We start from the raw sequence: 18,395 nt of genomic DNA on the forward strand, positions 1-18,395 counted from the left end.
GTCTCCTGTAAGGCCAAGATGTCATATTGCTGTAGAGACTCTAGTCACTCATTATCACTGAAATGTTTTGTCAGCCCTGTGATGTTCCAGTAGAGTAGATATGTTGGTTGTGGGCTTAGAACCCTAGGTGTAATGTCCATCTGGGACAGTCGACACCCTCCAGATTTGGCACCCCATTTTCCACAGCACCCCCGCCCCTTGGGGATTCGCTACGGACCCTGAAAGGACCACAATCCATTGCCACGCCATAAGGAGGTTTTTCTAGCATCACCCTGGGGCTCTTGATGCTGAGTGTGGGGAGTCAGGGGTAGAAGCTTTGAAAGCGATGTTGCAACCGGAGGGGGGTAGGTCCGGGTCCCAGTGACCAGCAAACCCTGCACCAACCACTCCTCCTTCAGGGAGACATGGATAACATGTATAACATCCAGTGTGGCTGTGGGGTGGCTAAATCATCTACAGTGAAGAATGTTAACCCGTATTACAGTGGTACATCATCTCTTATGGTGGATCCAATGAATTACCTTATTGGTAAGTGCTTCCTGGCTCGCAAAGGTGCTCTCCAAACATTTGTGTACATTTGCCATCACCACTTGGTGTCCGATTTGCTATGGATAACCAAGCCTACTGCCACCGGCTCAAAGGGTCCGACTTTCAATCCCAGATCACAGGCTAGTGTAGGTGTCTACAGGCCCATTGCAGGTGGGGGAACACTTTGGACAATCTGGTTGTCCATGGTGTGGGGTCCCCCTGTGCTCATTCGATTCTGAATAATCTCCAGAAGTGGGTTGTCCCAAGGGCCCCCGCGAGTTTGCCCAACGGGTGCATTAGGGTAAGTTACAGTAGGTTGAGGATCCACCCTAATTGCTGGGGGCACAGGGTCAATAAGGCTTATAGCCTGGCCCTGGATTGGCAAGTTGAGGCAGGAAGTACACCCCTGGGGGCTTTTACCGGAGAATCTAGCCATCTCCGATGCTAGCGTGATTAGAAGATTTTTTACGTTTGCCACCATCTCTTTCAGTTCATCATTGGCACCATGCAACTCTTGCACAAGGATGGCTACGATCTCCTCCCCTTCTTGCATCTCCTCTCGCTCTATTACCTTATTTGCTCTCATTTTACTATTTTTTCCTTCAGCGGCAAGGCACTGCAGGGGCTTAGGTAGAGCTTTGAGCATGTTCCTCCCACTTGGGGTTCGCCTTTTGCAGGATGGGAGGGAAGGAAGTAGGGGGCAACCAACTAGAGCCCTGCCTCTACGGTGCAAGGGTCTCTTTTTGGGTGCCCCCCAACTTTTGGGCATCCCAGGCTTGTTCCCCTTCTCCCCCCTAAGACCGAGATCAGTTATGGCCTCCAGACAGGCTAATGGTGAAAACCTATTGGCTGTAGGTCTAAGTTGGCACATTTCCACCTCTTCGACCCCTTTATTGTGCACCGTAACAGCAACCCTTCCGCACACCTCCTTCCCAGTTATCCCCTCTAAATGAAGTTTTATGAGGGGAAGCACTTGCCAAATGAATCCCTAGCTCTGCATTAACTAACTCGAGCCCTTGTTGTGCCACCGCAGGAGCTACTTCAATTACACAAGGCAAAGTCCTTTTGCAGGGATCAGAACTTCCCACAACCTACTTAAACAATTTGCCCTCCTGCTGCCCAGGCACCTCCTCAGTAGCGTCATCATTGAGGGTTTTCCTCGATAATGGAATTGGCTTTCCTATAAGGGGACCTCTTCCTGGCTGGGAGCACGGTAAAGAGGGGCAGTCAGGACCAATTTCCAAAAAGCCCATATCCCGTTCCCCAGAAACAGAATTAGATTTACCCGTGGAGGGAGTGGGGCAATCTCCAATATCAGAATATTGCCATTCTATCTCAGAAATTAATAATATTAACATCCTGGATGTTTTAAATATTTTAAAACGTCTCTTATTCCCTCCCCCAGGGGATCATTCAGTTTTGGCCTTCCTTTTCAGTTAAAAGTGTAATTTCGGGAGGGATAATGTAGTTACAGTGGATGTAATGACAAAAAGAAACACTGATAAAGTGTCTATGATTAATCAATACTCCCTTGGTTATTAAAAGCAATAAGGCCTTGATACAGAAATACTTAAACAGCCCGTCAATTATTATTTAAATATCATTAAAGGACAAGGCAACAATTCACAGATAAAAATGAAAATAAAATCAAAAACTGTGATTAACCCACAGTCATAGGGCACTTTGTATCTGGATAAGCCCATAGTTGGGGTAAGGATAGGAATAAGTGGAGGCACGTCCGACTGACTAAGGGGGCATCCATAGTCCGACTCCCCCTCCTCCACTATAACCCCCCTCCCACTTCCCACTAGAAGGTCCACAGAAGTTAATACTCCACGTTTTACAAAGTGTGGCTGAAGAGGGCCCGGCTTACCAAGTGTTTGATTCAGGGCACTCAGAGCACTCAATGTATCCTGTGAGTAAACAGAAACGCTGCTCAGCCCGTCCCACAATCCCAAAGTGTTACTCTCTTGCCTGGGGGCTACTGGAGGACTCATTTTGTGGCACGTGGCTATGCCCAGGACAAAGCAAAGAAGCAGCTAGTACCAAGTGCACAAGGAAACTGGTATGTGGGCGTTCTCAGGGCCTCATGGGGTAGTAGTGCAGTGTACCGGCTTCCCAGCCCAACCCGGTCGGCAGCTGCCCCAACACCCTCAACAGCAGACACTCGGTCTGGTGTTGTTTGGACGTCCCGTTGGGTGGTCAAAAGGCAGAGTAGAGTAGGGAGGGAGGGAGGACACGGAACCTCCAGGGCAAGCTCCCTGCCTACTTGCCTTTGGACATGAAGCTTTGGTTTACTTCCTCGGAGTGCAGTCCTAATGGTAAGCGAGATGCGGAGAAGGGCTCCAACCAACCTGCCTCTCCAAACAGCCCGCGGCTAACAACAGTCGCCCTTGTCCGTTGTCGGGCTTCACCGCTCTGGGGTCCCACCACACACTGTACTCGCAAAGGGACAGGGCTTGGGAGCGAGACTCAGCTTCCACTCCTGCTGCTCAGCCCGCGGCTAACAACAACCGCCCTTGTCAATTGCCAGGCTTCACCACTCCGGTGTCCCACTGCACACTGTACTCGCAAAGGGACAGGGCTTGGGAGCGAGACTCAGCTTCCGCGCCTGCTTCTCAGCCCGCGGCTAACAACAGACGCCCTTGTCCGTTGCCGGGCTTCACAACTCCAGGGTCCCACCACACACTGTGTTGGCAAAGGGGCAGGCTTGGGAGCTAGACTGTAATGGTGATGCACAGTGAAGGCTGACAAAATGGAGGAAGAGGTGGCTCCTAATTGCCTGCTGGGCTAGAGGAGGCAGAGCTGGTCATGTGAACTGTGACACTCTTCAGAGCCTGGTAGAAGAGCACTGCCATTGAAAGGAATAACCCTTAGATAGTCACGGTTTGGTGGGAAGATCTGCAGGAAACAGAGCTGTCATGTGACCAGGGACTCTCATTTGATCATAATGGAATATGCTGGATCTAAAACTATTAATGCATCGTTTATACTGCGGAAGGGCACAATGGTAGATAAAGGCCCTCATTACGACCTTTGGCGGAGAACCATGGTGCTATTAGCACCATGGTCCATGGCGCTAAATTGCCAACTCCGCCATGGTGGTTGGCGGACTTACCGCCCCATTCCGACCTTGGCGGGGCGGTAAGTCCCCAATCCCCATTTACCCTTCCCCATTCCCATTTTTGCCCCATAGGGCATAATGGGAGTGGGGAAGGCGTTAATTACGCCACCGTAAATTACGGTGGCGTAATTAACAACAAGGTCCCTTAGCGCCATGGATTTTACCGCCTGCAAAAAGCAGGCGTAAAAATCACCATGGTGCTACGGGAACTCGTACTCAGGCGGTAAGGGTCGGCGAAGTTTACGCCGGCGTAAACCCCTTACCGCCTGGGTCGTAATGAGGGCCAAAGTGTTTTAAAGATAGTGACACATCCTTGGTTAAAATAACAGTATTGCTATCTTTACCTTAACAAAAAAAACATTAATTCAAGAAAGAGTCTTTGGGCCTCATTACACGGTAGGCGGTGAGCCATGGCGCTATTAGCGCCATGGCTCATGCCGGTAAAATACCGGCACCGCCTTGGCGGAAAGGGGATTTACCGCCCCATCCCAAGGTTGGAGGGGCGGTAAATCCCCCTTCCGCCATTGCCCTTCCCCATTCCCATTTCTGCCCCATAGGGCTCAATGGGAATGGGGAAGGCGCTAATTACGGCACCGCAATTTAGCGGTGCCGTAATTAGCTCCGAGGTCCCTTAGCGGGTTGGTATTTAACGCCTGCAAAAAGCAGGCGTTAAAACTCCAACCCGCTAAGGGACCTCGTAGTAAGGCGGCAGGGATTTACCGGTACCAGTATTTTACCGGTACCGGTAAATCCCTACCGCCTACCGTGTAATGAGGCCCTTTGTCAAAGGAATGTTCTAGTAGCAGCGTAAAACAATGAAACGTCATACATTTTCCAGTTATAGTTTCTTAAGTAACCATATCTCAGCCAAAGTCAATCAAGAGGAAAAACTATTGAGTCACTGCCAGGCTCATGTCCATGGCACATGCCCATTTCTCATGACAAAACTATCTGTGCGCAATGACATGGAAAAGAGGGTATTTTATATTTGTGTTGCCTTAAATGGTGCCATGAGTAGTTGGGGTTGCTTCAGGATGGTGTTTACTGAGTTATGCTTGATCTAGAAACCACAAATAACAATCTTGTAATGTTTTCTTGTATTGCCCTGCAACCATGTGATCCTTACAGGATTTTCTATTGAATTTAAAAGACTTGTTTTTGGATACTCATGACCATACCCTACCTTTAGCCATGTATCTTTCACTAACTTATGTTTTCCAAAGGTACACACTATCATACTTATTGGGTCACATTCCCTAGGGCTTGGTTTTAGGCATTGCCCCAGGTTCCACAAAGAGCTGATATGGGCTCAATAGATGTGGACTGCATCCATACCAAGTGACCACTTACCCTAGTACAAGGGTTTTGTCTATGCCCCGGGCCCCCCAAGACACTTCATGGGCCCCCTGTGAACTTAGCACAGCACTTTTTCAGGGGCATGGTCTTTTTCTATGCCCGAGGCACTCCCTTCCCACATGTTGTGGCTAATGGGTATGCCTTCAGTCATACCCAAATCATCCCCAAGAAACCGAATGTGCCTACAAGCCACTTTGCAGGAGACATGGTGTATAGTTGTGCCCCTGACCCCACCATGCAACACAAATTATCAATAGGGTGTTCTTTAGTGATGCCCAGTGGACGTATTGCACAGATCATGACCTCTGACATGTGGCTATGCTACTGCTCATTTTGCCAAGGGCACCCCCTATGGCCATGTACGATCTGCAAACCACCATTAACCATACAAACCTGGATTTCAGTTTCAGGTGTGTTAGAGAAATTGAGCCAGGCTTGTGCCAGGTCAGAGATCTTTTTCACCAGCACACCTTGCACAAACACACTGGTCTTACTGAAAACAAGGGACCCAACTAACAGGCTACTAGTAACTGAAGGGCAGGTTCTGTTTCTGCGGTTCCATGTGTTAAAATCGCAGCAAAAATTGCAGTGGTTACAAAATATAGCGGCAAATAATCTGTGGTTTTACCGCCGCAATACATACAAAGGATGTGGGGGACACCCCTGCACCCCCCGGACCCATTATACCATTTAAGAGGAGCAGGGGACACACCCGCAATGCCCGCTCCCCTTAAATGGTATAACAGGGTTCACCTTTAACGGATCAAACCACACCATTTTTGCTGCAATTTTTTGTATAGGTGACATTTTTGCAGCGATTTTATCGCTGCATACCGTTTCTGCATACAAAATCATATTTCTTCTGTTTTTGGGACATAATCCACCTCTCTGGGTTTACACTTTCAAGGGAAATTCTAAACTCAAGGGAGTTATCCAGTCCACGACATATTTACATACAATATCACCGAACCGAAATTGGTACTCATTTATCAACCTCGGAAGGATGAAAGGCTGAGTCGGCTTTGCCGGGATTCAAACCTGCGACCTGCAGATCACGCTCAGATTGCAGCAGCGAGCGCTCAACCCTCTGAGCTATATAAAGCGCTTGATGGATTTTCACAACACCAACAAACGATCACATGTCAAATCAGATTTCCATTTTGCACAGGGTTAGTTACAGTACTCCCAAACCACTTGTGGCCATTTCCAACATTCAGTTTGTCTGGAGTGTGGCCTTTAGTGATGGCCCATGTACATCTGAGCCACCTGATGCGCCCGTTAGAATTTTCCCTGACCTTATCCTTTGACCATACCACAAGCAGACCCAAGCTACCTAATGAGATTACTTGTCATGTCCCGTGCCAGCTTTAGTGGCCAAAATAACCAGACATGGTCAAAGCAACTTAGAGCCACTCCATGCTTTCAATGAGCATCGCCTGCAGCCATGCCATTGGCCCATTTGCCTCAGACTAAGTAAAGCCAAGTCACCCAATGAGCATGATCTGTGATTATACATAATGTCCACTTTGCCTATCTTATAGCCTCATACCTTTCCCTGATGATTCCCATGCCACCTGTGAAGACTTGCCCTGGCCTTAGAGGGACAGTGGTCACTTTACATGAGAAATCACATTTGGTCACACCTCTTGTCACCACATGCTACCACAGGTGAGTATTGACCATGATTTGGGGCCACCGACAGCAGCCACCTTTGAGGGGGCAAGTCCTTTGGCTGTATCACAGGTACCACACGACATACTACCTGCTAGCAATCATATGCAGTGTTTTCTTTCCCTCGGCATAGTGAAATCCGAGGTGACCACTGGCCATGGCCTGTAGAGATGGTGACTGCTCACTTTGCTTATGTCATATGATATGTTAATGCGTTTCCATATGCCATGCCTGGACACTCAAAGCTACCCAAAAGGTCCACTGGCCATGGCCAGCAGCCATGTCCAGTGGGGGCATTACCCAGGAAAAAGGACAAAAAACTCTCAGTCAACTGTGGCCATGGGAAGTGGCCACTTTGCCTCGGGCATGTCCATTCGCCACTCACCATTACATGCCTTCATCTTGGTGGCTTCATTTCTAGAGCATGATCATTCCTTGTCCACCAGGTCAATCAAAGTGACCACTGGTCATAGAGCACAGCCAATTGTTACTTTGCCATGGTAAAAGCCTTCAGCCATACTCCAGTCCACTTTAAGCTACCTGAAGGGCCACTGTCCTTGGCCTGCAGCCATAACCAGTGTCCGATCTGCTACCCAATGTGTCCATTGGCCCTGTCCTTCAGCCAGGGCGAGTCACCATTTTGTAGAAGCTATTGCATTTGGTCATGCTGTGGTTCACCAAGTCAACCAAAGACACGATGGCAATGACCTGTGGTCATAGGTAGTTCCCCAATTAAATGTATGAGGGTTTTCAGTGGTTCAACAGACGAGTTTGAGACACACCCCATTACCCTCCTTAGCATGGGGCTGCACCAGAGTGCTCTTATATCCCCCATTTCAGCATATTTTATAGTTTGTCCCAAGCACCTGTTATGAAAAGCCACAGGCAACAATAGTGTCCCTTTAAAAATATTTTCAGGCCCCTCAACTAGCCAGATTTTCTTTCTTTGGGTGAGCTAATCTCCTTTGGCCCACCTGATCTACACCTTATCCTCCAAATTGTCAGTGCTATGATGATGACACCCAGCACTCCTTCAGGCTTGCCTCAGCCACCTCTCCTTCCTCGCTCATTCCTGCCTGTCTATCAGCGATTCAGTATTGGCACTCCTCCAATGATCTCTGCCTTAATGCCAGTAGGATGGAGATCCTTCGCATTGGGACCCCTGCTCCCGATTTCCCTCTCTCACTCTGGCTGCCCTCCTTGTGCCTTCTACCCTCGCCTTCTTTTGAGGCAAAAAACCTTGGTGTCATCTTCAACTCCACTCTCTCCTTCTCTCCTCACATCACAGACCTTGCCAAGAAGGCCCAGTGACCATCTGCACCTCTTCAGAGGAATTCTACCCTTTCTCATTTTCCCCGGATGCTCTATGTCTCCAGAGCTCTAGTTCTCTTCAGGCTAGACTACTGAAACAGCCTCTTTCTCAATCTGCCTGCCTCTACTCTGCACCCTCTGCAACTAATCCAGAACAGGACAGCAAGACTTATCCTTGGCCTCAAGCCCAGAGACTGTTTCTCTCCAACCCTGTAATCTCTTTACTGGCTCCCGGTGGCTGCAAGGTTCAAAACCCTCTGCATCGTCCACAAAGCTTTCTGGGTCCGAGGCTTGGGCATTACCCAATTAAATCAAATATTATTGACCGAATGGTACATCTGACCGAATTCAGGAAGTACCATTCAATCGATTTGCTGAAGATTGGAGGTGGACAAAAACAAAAAAGAAAAGAAAAGGGGACCCTGCGGCATCGGATCAGACCTGTGTTAGAGAGACAGAAGTTATGCTGCAGGGTCAAGAGAGTCACCGGACGGAGAAAAGGTATGTGGGGGGCTTGGAGGATGTATTGGGGGGTGGGGGGACATAGATTTGATGACTTTAGCCCCAGTACAATTGTATTCGCAGCAAAATTGTCTATGTTCAATTCTACCGCAAACCATTCTGCCACGGTCAAACAACACAGATCCAGGGTCTGCACTACATCCAACTCTCTTTGCCTATGTACCTTCCTTCTCGAGTCCTTCGCTCAGCTACCTCCAACTCTCTAAGGGTCAGACGCTTCTCCAGACATAGAGTGGGGGATACATCTATCTCCTCGGCAGGTGCCTCTCCCTGGAATGGCCTCCCTGCCCCTCACAGACTTTATCCGGACTACCTGATGTTCCAGAAGCAGCACAAGACCCTCTTTTTCTCCTCTTCCATCTCTCTCTCTCTCCCCTCCGATCCTTCCTGTCTGTTGCGCCGATCGGTTGCTTGGTACCCTCTGAGTCTCGCTGGGCCCCATGCTCCTCTACGACCAGTCCTCCATGCACTTCTGCCTGACTACTGCACACTTAGGGGCTGTTATCTGTAACCTCTACAGCCCCTCTGCCACCTTCAACATACCCAGAGCAACGCTGCCCTGGTCGCACTAACCCAGAGCCTTACTGGCCCTGACTGCACTTCGCCCTACCCTCTCCTTTGCAATTCCCCCACCGCCTTCGCCCTGCACCTCTCATTCTCACACTTGCATGATCTGAATGTCACAAGGCCTAGTAAGATTGCCCGTCTTGTCTTCCCTCTGTCTTCCTTCTCTTGTCTTGTGGCACTTAGAAACACTTGTGTACAGGTGCATTATAAATGGAATATCATATCATATTATACTGTGTAGACAGACCGTGTCTGAGTCCACGGACACATATAGACCAATCCTAATCCTTTAAATGGCAGGTGTGTCCACAGATAGTTCCAGTTGGACCCAGATATTCCTCTTAATGCGATCATGTCCACTTTCAGCCAGATTGTAATGAAATCGCGGTATGGATTTGCAGAAACTAATCACCGCACGAGGATCTCTTAAATTATGGCAAGTGGGCGTTGTGAAGTAGTGATGTAGTGTGAAGAAAGATGACATATGTAGCAAGATGGACTGTATTTGTATAAGAAAATTAGTTCATTTGGACTGAGTATTGCCACCTTGACATTGGAATTGCCAACTTTTGTAGACTTTACTTTCTGTTAACTTTGGAATTAGTGTTTGTACTGTAACATTTGCATTCTCACCATTTGTTGGCTTCAACATTTTGGTTTTGGCCACTTTGGTGGAGCTAGCCACCTGTGTGTCAAAGCACTACAAACAGAAAAGAGAAGCAGGGATGCTGAGATTCAGGATTTCTGGTTGGCATGGTAACTGGCAATGCTCAGGAATTAAATCGCTGTATCACAAAGTGTTAATTTCTGTCGCCTCTAGCCATTTAAATCAAGGAGGGGATGCCTTTTAATGATTGTTCCAATTACCAGTCTCTTTAGAAAGCATCTTCATCCCTTTCAGCGACCGAGTGATCCTTTGTTCCCTGGTGCTCAGCCCTAGCTCTCTTAGGAAGCATTTCCTGGTTCTAATATGTCTGGCAAATACTGTGGGCCTGTAATGTACATTAATCAGGGAGGTATGCTGCCTGATCCCAAATGGATGCCTAAAGGGGCCAGGCGCACATCTTATGATCAGGCAAACACCTCCCTGATTGCCGAGACCGCTTATTCTTTTTGCCCAACGTCGCTTATAATGTTTACAGGACAATTGTTCTTTATCTGACCTTTTGTCCACTTTCCATCCCTTTTCTCGGGCCCAAGCTCCCTTTTATTGGCACCCAGTCACTTTTATTTTAACCCCAGATGCCCTTTTATGTGCTTTTTGCCCCACCCCATGTGCTCTTTTTTCATACTCCAGGCCCCTTTTTGGCCCTTTTCCCAGACCCTGTTTTATACCCTTTTTTACCCTCAGATCCCCTTTTTGGCCGTTTTCCTGGCTTCCCGTCCTGTTTTTTGATCATTTTCTCGCCATAGCACTGTTTTCCTGTCCTTTTCTCAGATGCCCAGGCCACTTTCTTTGCTCCCATCTTGGACCTAGATCCTTTTAACATCCTCAGCTCCTTCTTTTGTCTCTTTTCTCAGCCCCCAGCCCCATTTTCAGCCCCTTTCTTGGCGCGGCCACCTTTTTCAGGCCTTTTCTCTGCCCCCAGACCCCTTTTGAGTCCTTTTCCTGGCACCCAATCCCCTTTTCTAGGCTTACAAATGACATTTTTTCCAGCCCACAGGCCCCCTTTTTGGCCCTTTCCCTGGCCCTGGCCCGCTTTTCTAGCCTTTTTTCACCCTGCAGGCACCCTTTTCCCTGCCCCAGTTCCCGTTTGAGGACTGTTTCTTTTCGAGGCCCTCTGACCACCTTTCTGCCTTTTTTCAGCCCCAGCCCTTTCTCTGCCCCAGCCCTTCTTTTCTGCCCTAATGTTTTGCTTCCATGGTCCTCTTTTTGGCACTTTTATTGGCCACCACACCTCTTTCTCTGCCACAAGACCCTTTTTTGGCCCATTTCTCCACCTAGAGCCATTCTTTTGACTGTTTTACCGGCTCCCAGACCTCTCTTCGGGCCTTTTCTCAGCCCAGCCCCTATTATGGGCCCTTTCTTTGCCCCCAGCCGCCTTTTTCAGGCCTTTCCTTTGCCCAAGCCCCCTTTTTCAGGTCTTTTCTCAGTCCAGGCACCCTTTTCAGGCCTTTTCCCGGCTCTCAACCCACTTTTCTTTGCCCCCAAATGCGCTTGTCTGCCCTTTTTTGGCCCCACATGCCCTTTTCTGTTTTTTTATTGTTGTCCCCAGATGCCCTTTTCTGCCTTTTTTTGTTGGCCCCCAGAAGCCCCTTTCTTCCCTTTATTCTGCACCTACACCCCCTTTTTTACCCTTTTGTTGGGGCCCAGGCCCTCTTTCTTGCCCTTTCTCAGCCTCAGACCCTCTTTAGTACCCCCCCTTCCATGTTCGCCTTCAGCCCTTTTGTAAACCCCAGACCTCTTTCTTGGCCCCCAGACCCTCTTCTTGGTCTTTTTTTTTTGGCCCCCAGTCCTCTTTTTTGGCCCTTTTGCTCACCCCAGACCCCCATTTGAGTCCTGTTCTTCAGTCTTGTCTCGCCCAAGTCCGTTCTTTGCTTCTTCGCTTCTAAGGTCCTCTTTTGAGCCCTTTAATAGGAACCCAAACCTCTTTCTTGACCCAATGCCCCCTTTTCAGGCCTTTTCTCTGCCCCAGCCCCCTTTTGAGTCCTTTTCCTGGCCCCCACCCCCTTTTCTAGGCCCCCAGATGACCTTTTTCCAGCCCATAGACCCCAATTTTGGCCCTTTCCCTGCCTCTGGCCCGCTTTTCTACCCTTTTTTCACCCCACAGGTACCCTTTTCTGTGCCCCAGTTCCCGTTTGAGGCCTTTTCCAGGCTCTCAACCCACTTTTCTTTACCCCCAGGTGTGCTTTTCTGCCCTTTTTTGGCCCACATGCCCTTTTCCACTTTTTTATTGTTGCCCCCAGATGCCCTTTTTTGTTGGACCGCAGAGGCCCTTTTCATCCATTTATTCTGCACCTACTACCACTTTTTTACCCTTTTTTTGGGCCCACACCTGCCCTTTTCTTTGCCTGGAACCCCTGCTTCTGGCCTTTTACTCTGCCCCCAGGCCTCTTTTTTGGCACTTTACTAGACTCCCTGCCCCATTTTTTGGCCCTTTACTTAGCCCACAACCCCTTTTTTGGCCCTATTTATGCCAACCAGCCCTCTTTTATGGCCCTTTTTTTAACCCCAGCTCCCTTTTTCATCTGCTTTCTTAGCACCAAGATTCTTTTCAGGACCGAGACCCCCTTTTTTACCCCTTTATCTCTGCCCCTCTTTTCATCACTTTTCTATGCCCTTGGTCTCCTTTCTGGCATTTTCTCTGCTGCAAGCCCCTTTTTCAGACCTCATATCTGCCCCCAACAACCTGTTTTTGGCCCATTTTTTGGGCCCGAGCCAGCCTTCGTGTGTTGGTCTTTCTAGCCCCCAGCCTCCTTTTCCCGTTCTTTTCTCTACCCCTTCCACCTCTTCTCTGCCAAAGCACCCTTTCTCAGCCCCTAGCCTCTCTTTTTGGCCCTTTTCTCATCCACCTGGTCTCTTTTTAGTCCACATCTGCTCTTTTTTCTGTCCACAACCCACCTTTTCTGGCCCTTTAATCTGCCCCCAGGCCTCCATTTTGCCCCATTTACTTGACCGTCTGCCCCATTTATTGGACCTTTACTTGGTCCCCTGCCCCATTTCTCATCCTTTTACTTGGCCCTCTTCCTCATTTGGCCCTATTTTTGGCAACCAACACCCTTTTATCGCTCTTTTCTAGCCACCCCAGGCCTCTTTTGTGGCCTCTTCCTTAACACCAAGCACCTTTTTTTCAGCCCAGACACCTTTTTCACCCCTTTTCACCACTTTTCTAGACCCCCCCCAGTCCCACTTATGGGGCCTTTTCTCTTTCCCAAACTCCTCTTGTCCCCTTTTTCAGACCTTTTATCAGCCCTTAAGCACCCTTTTTTGGTCCTTTTCTTGGCCACCAACACCTTTTTTTAGAACGTTTCTCAGCCCCCAAGCCTCTTTTCAACCCCCATGCCTCTTTTCGGTTCTTTTCTCTGCCCCAGGCCCCAGTTTCTTGGTCCCAAGCCCCCTTTTCTCAGCCCCCAGCCTCCCTTGTGGGCCCTTTTCTCATCCCAGTGGCTCCTTTTTTGGCATGCACCTGCCCTTTTCTCTGGCAACAACCCCCTTTTCTGGCCCTTTTCACACGCCTCTATTTAAGCCTTTTACTTGAATCCCTGCCCCATATTTCATCCATTTACTTGGCGCCCTACCTCATTATCCAGCTCTACTTTTGGCAACCAGCCCCCAATCATGGCCCTTTTCTTGGCCCCAGACCCCCTTTTTTCTGCCTCATTCTTAGCACCACGCCCCTTTTTTCAGACCCAGGCCCTGTTTTTCACCCCTTTTCTAGACTCCCAGACCCTATTTTTGCCCCTTTTCTCTGCCCCAAGGCCCCTTTCTCAGACATTTTATCAGTCCCAACCACCCTTTTTTGGACCTTTTCTTGGATCCCCCAGCCCCCTTTTCAGACCTTTTCTCAGCCCACCCACCTTGTGTTTGCCCTTTTGTCGACCACCATAACTTTTTCAACCCTTTTCAACCCTTCCCACCTTTTACAGACATTTTCCTTACTAACAGCCCCCCCTATAGATCCCTTTTTTGGCACCCAGTCCCCTTTTCTCTGTGCCAGACCCTTTTTTCTGACCCCTTTTATTTCCCCTAGCCACCCTTTTCTCACCCCACAGATCATTGTCTCTGCCCCAGCCCATTTTCTATTCCCCATCCCCTTTTCTATTTCCCCAGCCACTTACATAAGATCCCCCCCCAGGTTTTGCAAGGGTTCTTCACCGGCACACTTTGGCCCTAAGAGCCAGGCCTGACCCTCTGTATCTTTTATTCCCCCTCAAATCCCAGCATTTGTATGTGCTCCCCCCATTAAACCAAATCATTCTTTTGCTAACCCCAACCTTCTTTTGCAGTCCCCTACTACCTCGACCTTCTGTTTTGCTTACCCTCAACCCTGACCCTAATTTATGCTCCCCAAGCACCCTGACTCTCTTGTGCTTACCCTCAACCACTCTCGAAGAACAACCTCTCCCTCTTACCTTTTCTCTCCCTCTCACCACAGAGCCTATCTCTATCATGCTGTCTTTCCCTCTCACTGTCCCCCCTACAAGCCCATCTCTTGATGTCTTCCCAACCCTATTTTAGTATCCCCCACCACCCCTCTTGTTAGTGCTTGTCCCTAACCCACACTCTCTTTTGTGCTCCTCCACCAACCTGACCCTCTTTGTCCCCCACCACCCTGACCCTCTTTTGCTTCCCAACCCCATGACCCTCTTTTATGCTCCCCCAACTTTTGATACCCCCTGTCTGTATCACCATCACCCCCTCTGACCCCACTCTCTCTATGCCTGCAGCCACCCACCCCATCTATGTCCCCTTTCTGCCTGCATCCACCCACCCCCTCTCTGCTGCCCACCCACCCTCTCCCTTCTCTCTGCCCTCACCCTAGCTCCTTCCCTTATTCTCCCCCACACCCATGCTCTCTCTTCCCCTTCTGCCCACACTCTACCATACCGCTCCACCACCAACACTCTTTACTACAACCCTGCTTATCAACACTAGCTCAAGCATGCCTACCATGCCCACCCTTGCCTACAGTCTCTTCCCTCCCACCTTAGCTCATTCCTGCTCCCTTACCCCAGCCAACCCATGAAATCACCATACTTACTTTAAAATGTCCACACATGTCTGCAAGTTAGTGTTTGCTGACACATAACATTAGTAATAGAACTTGTTAAATGACTTTGATACATCAAAGTAGCGTCTTTCTACAAAATATATAACTAATGCAATGGGCCTGCAAGCAATAACTTCTTTGAAATTACAGTGTAAATAGAGCCCGAGTGTTTACTGCATTGTTACGTACAAGTTTAAAATGCAACAAACAAGTTCAAATGCCAAAACTATTAGTTTTGTCAATGTTTGTATGAAGATAGTTTCCTCAATGGTGTAAAAAAACCATATCCACCGATTTCCTCTTTATACAAGTTTTCACTGTTCATTGTGAATGTAATGTCGGCACAAGAAACATTCTGCATGTATGGGATGTGAACGCTGCTATGGAGTGGTGTTTAGGGCCGCCGTGCTCCTTGTCATTCTGTGCAGAATGAGCGTCTGTATACCCATTCCGCGCTTGTTCACCCATGTTGCTGTTGCTCTTACAGCACATCTGTATGTTCATGTGTGCGTTCTGTGTGAGTTCTTGTTGGTGATGCTGTCTGTTTTTGAAGTCATAACTCATCTGCAATATATTAGTATCTACAGTCCTCCTGCAGATTAATTAATCAATGGTAGTCTTTCATCAACAATGCAAGTGTAATGCTGACCAACATCAACAATGCAAGTGTAATGCTGACCAATTTTTTTATGATTTTTTTCATCCACAACATGTGTCTGTCAGGGACTCCGTACCTACTGCAAGTGGATTTTTCAATTACTTTGTTAGCTGCAAAGTGTATAGTGGTGACTCCCAACCTTCTGTGCATGTATGAATATGTCAAACAATTGGCACCGTTGTATATGTTGTCATAAATTACTGCAGACAAGGAAAATGCTTCCAAACCAAGTTATCATTAAGTTATCATACAGTACTGCAGGCAATGGCAAACTACCACAAATCGCTTAATCCACTAACCATACAGAAAAAAAGTATCAAATGGAACTGGCACTAGCAACTCACCCACAATCTGCACTACACTGCCTCAGCAACCCACACACAATAGAATCATACTCTACCTAGTCCTGCCCGGCTAACTATCGCACAATCTCCATCACTTCTTTCCTGGGCAAACTCTTGGAAAATCTGGCTATCTCCCAGCTCAAGCTTCACACTGAATCTGTTGGTGGTCTCCATGATCATCAGTCTGCCTTCAGAGCTGCTAGAAGCATGGAAACTGCACTCCTGAACATCCGTGAAGACTTGCTCTCCAAAATTGATTCCAACACCCCGGGTGTCCTCATTTTACTTGATCTCTCATCTGCCTTTGACACAGTCAACCATGCCATCCAGCTCAACCGTCTCCATGACAACCTGGGGATCACCAGTGAGGCACTGGCGTGGCTGACTTCTTTCCTCTCTGATCAACCATCCGAGGTTCAACTTGGGTCTTTTCTCTCCTCTATCTCTATATCTACTTGTGGTGTTACCCAGGGATCTAACCTCTCTCCCTGGCTGTTCAACTAATACCTGGTACTTCTTACCCACCGCATAGCTGTGCTCTGCCCCAACTTCCAGTGCTATGCGGAATACCCTCAGCCACCTCTTCTCCCTCTCTCATCTCTGATTGTCTGCCATCCAGGATTGGTGTGCCGCCAATGATCTCTGCCTTAATGCCAGTAAGACTGAGATCCTCCTCATCGGCACACCCGCTCCCTCCTTTCTTGTCACTCTCTGGCCGGCCTCTCTTGGCCCTCTTCCTGCTCCTACCTGTGAGGCTAAAAGCGTCAGGGTCATCTTCGACTCCATGCTCTCCTTCTCTTCTCACATCTCCAACGTCCCTAAGAAGTCACACTACCAGCTGCACCTCCCCAGAGGCATTCTTCCTTTCCTCTCCGTTTCCGAGAAGCTCACTGTCTCCAGAGCTCTGGTTCTCTCTAGGCTGAACTATTGCAACAGCCTCTTTCTAAATCTGCCTGCTTCTACTCTCCGCCCTCCACAACTCATCCAGAAAGGGGCTGCGAGACTAGTCCTTGGCCTGAAGCCCAGGGATCGTATCTCTCCAGGACTGAAATCTCTGCACCGGCGCCCAGTGGCTTTGAGGATTAAGTTCAAAACCCTCTGTATTGTCCACAAGACCTTCTGGGGCCTGGGGCCTCAATACCTTCAACTCTATCTTCCTAAATATCTCCCTTCTCGAGTTCTTTGCTCATTCGCCTCCAACTCCCTCAGGGTTAGTCACTTCTCCAAGCAACGAGTTGGTGGTAGAACTCTTTCTTCTGCTGGGGCCTCCCTCTGGAACAGCCTCCTGCCTCCATGAAACTTGAGGAGAGTCATCTCCGGTTCCGGAAGCACCTCAAAACCTTCCTCTTTGCTTCTGCCTTTTGTCCTTCTCTCCCTTGCTGACTTCCTGGCTGATACTGAAACTGCACTGGTTACCTGGCCACCCTCTTATCTCTGGCCCAGGTCCCCTCCCCCGCCAGTCGCACTCCTGCACTGCCTTCCTGGCAACCCCTGCACTGGGTACTATTTTCTGTATCCCTACGGTCCCACTATCAGCACTTGACACCTGATGTCTGCACTCACCCTTGCCCTTGCCACCTCCTGGCCATACTTTTACTTTTGTTATTTATTTTATTATCCCATGTACTGCATTGTCCCCTCCCCTTCCCCCCCGCACTTTCCTCCTTTCCCTTCCCATGCACTTGCGCGATCCGAATGACACCTGGCCTAATATGATCGCTGTCTGTCTACCCTCTGTTCCCCCTCCCTTGCCTCGTCGCGCCTTGAAAAACGTGTGTATAGGCGCATTATAAATATCATATCATATCATACCTCAGGAAATTAAAGAACACCCCGAACATATTATCATTTCTCATCAAACTCTCATAAAGATGAGCTGCGTTTGCTGAATTGCGCTGCAACCAAGCTTCTCAGTCGAACATCTATCTTGTCTGATAATCACTTTATTGAAAACATAAAATATACATATAAACATACAATTAACAAAACTGCACAAATACAATAATTTCAAACATTTTACTTTGTAAACTGATGTGTACATTTTCCAAACACTTTTTTTTTCAATTTAAAAAAGGAAGGAAGCAAAGTAAAAGTGTATAGATAAAAAAATACTTTGGTATCATGTCAACCATTCCATGATGAATTTCTATAGCCCGTAATGCTGACGATTGAGATCCGCTAGGATCATTATTCCTCCGTTAGGTTTAGTACTTGGTGCTACCCTGGTTTTCTCTTCTGGGACAAGGTCTTTTCTTTGGGTCATGTTAGATGTGTCTGGGTTCGTGGTTGAATTAGTCTTGGGGTGAGGCACCATGTTGAACTCAGCAAGGTAACTAGCCCCTTCTCCTTCTAGGCTTCTGGACCCCCCTCCCCGAGCTTCTGCTATCGTATTTCAACGCAAGAAAGAAAAACAGAAATCAACAATCCTTCCTCTTCATCTACTGATAACATGACAAAAATGCATTAAATATGGCAAGCAGTGGAGAGATCTTAGACTGTGAGGAGGTAGGCAATTACAACAAATCAATTGAATGTGACCTGGGATGGAGACAGCAGATGCTGCTTTGAAGTTCCTAATTACAACAGCATGTACAATGTCCCAG

The sequence above is a fragment of the Ambystoma mexicanum genome, chromosome 1p, assembly GCF_040938575.1.
Source record: "Ambystoma mexicanum isolate Mex_15411 chromosome 1p, UKY_AmexF1_1, whole genome shotgun sequence".
Lineage (NCBI taxonomy): Eukaryota > Metazoa > Chordata > Amphibia > Caudata > Ambystomatidae > Ambystoma > Ambystoma mexicanum.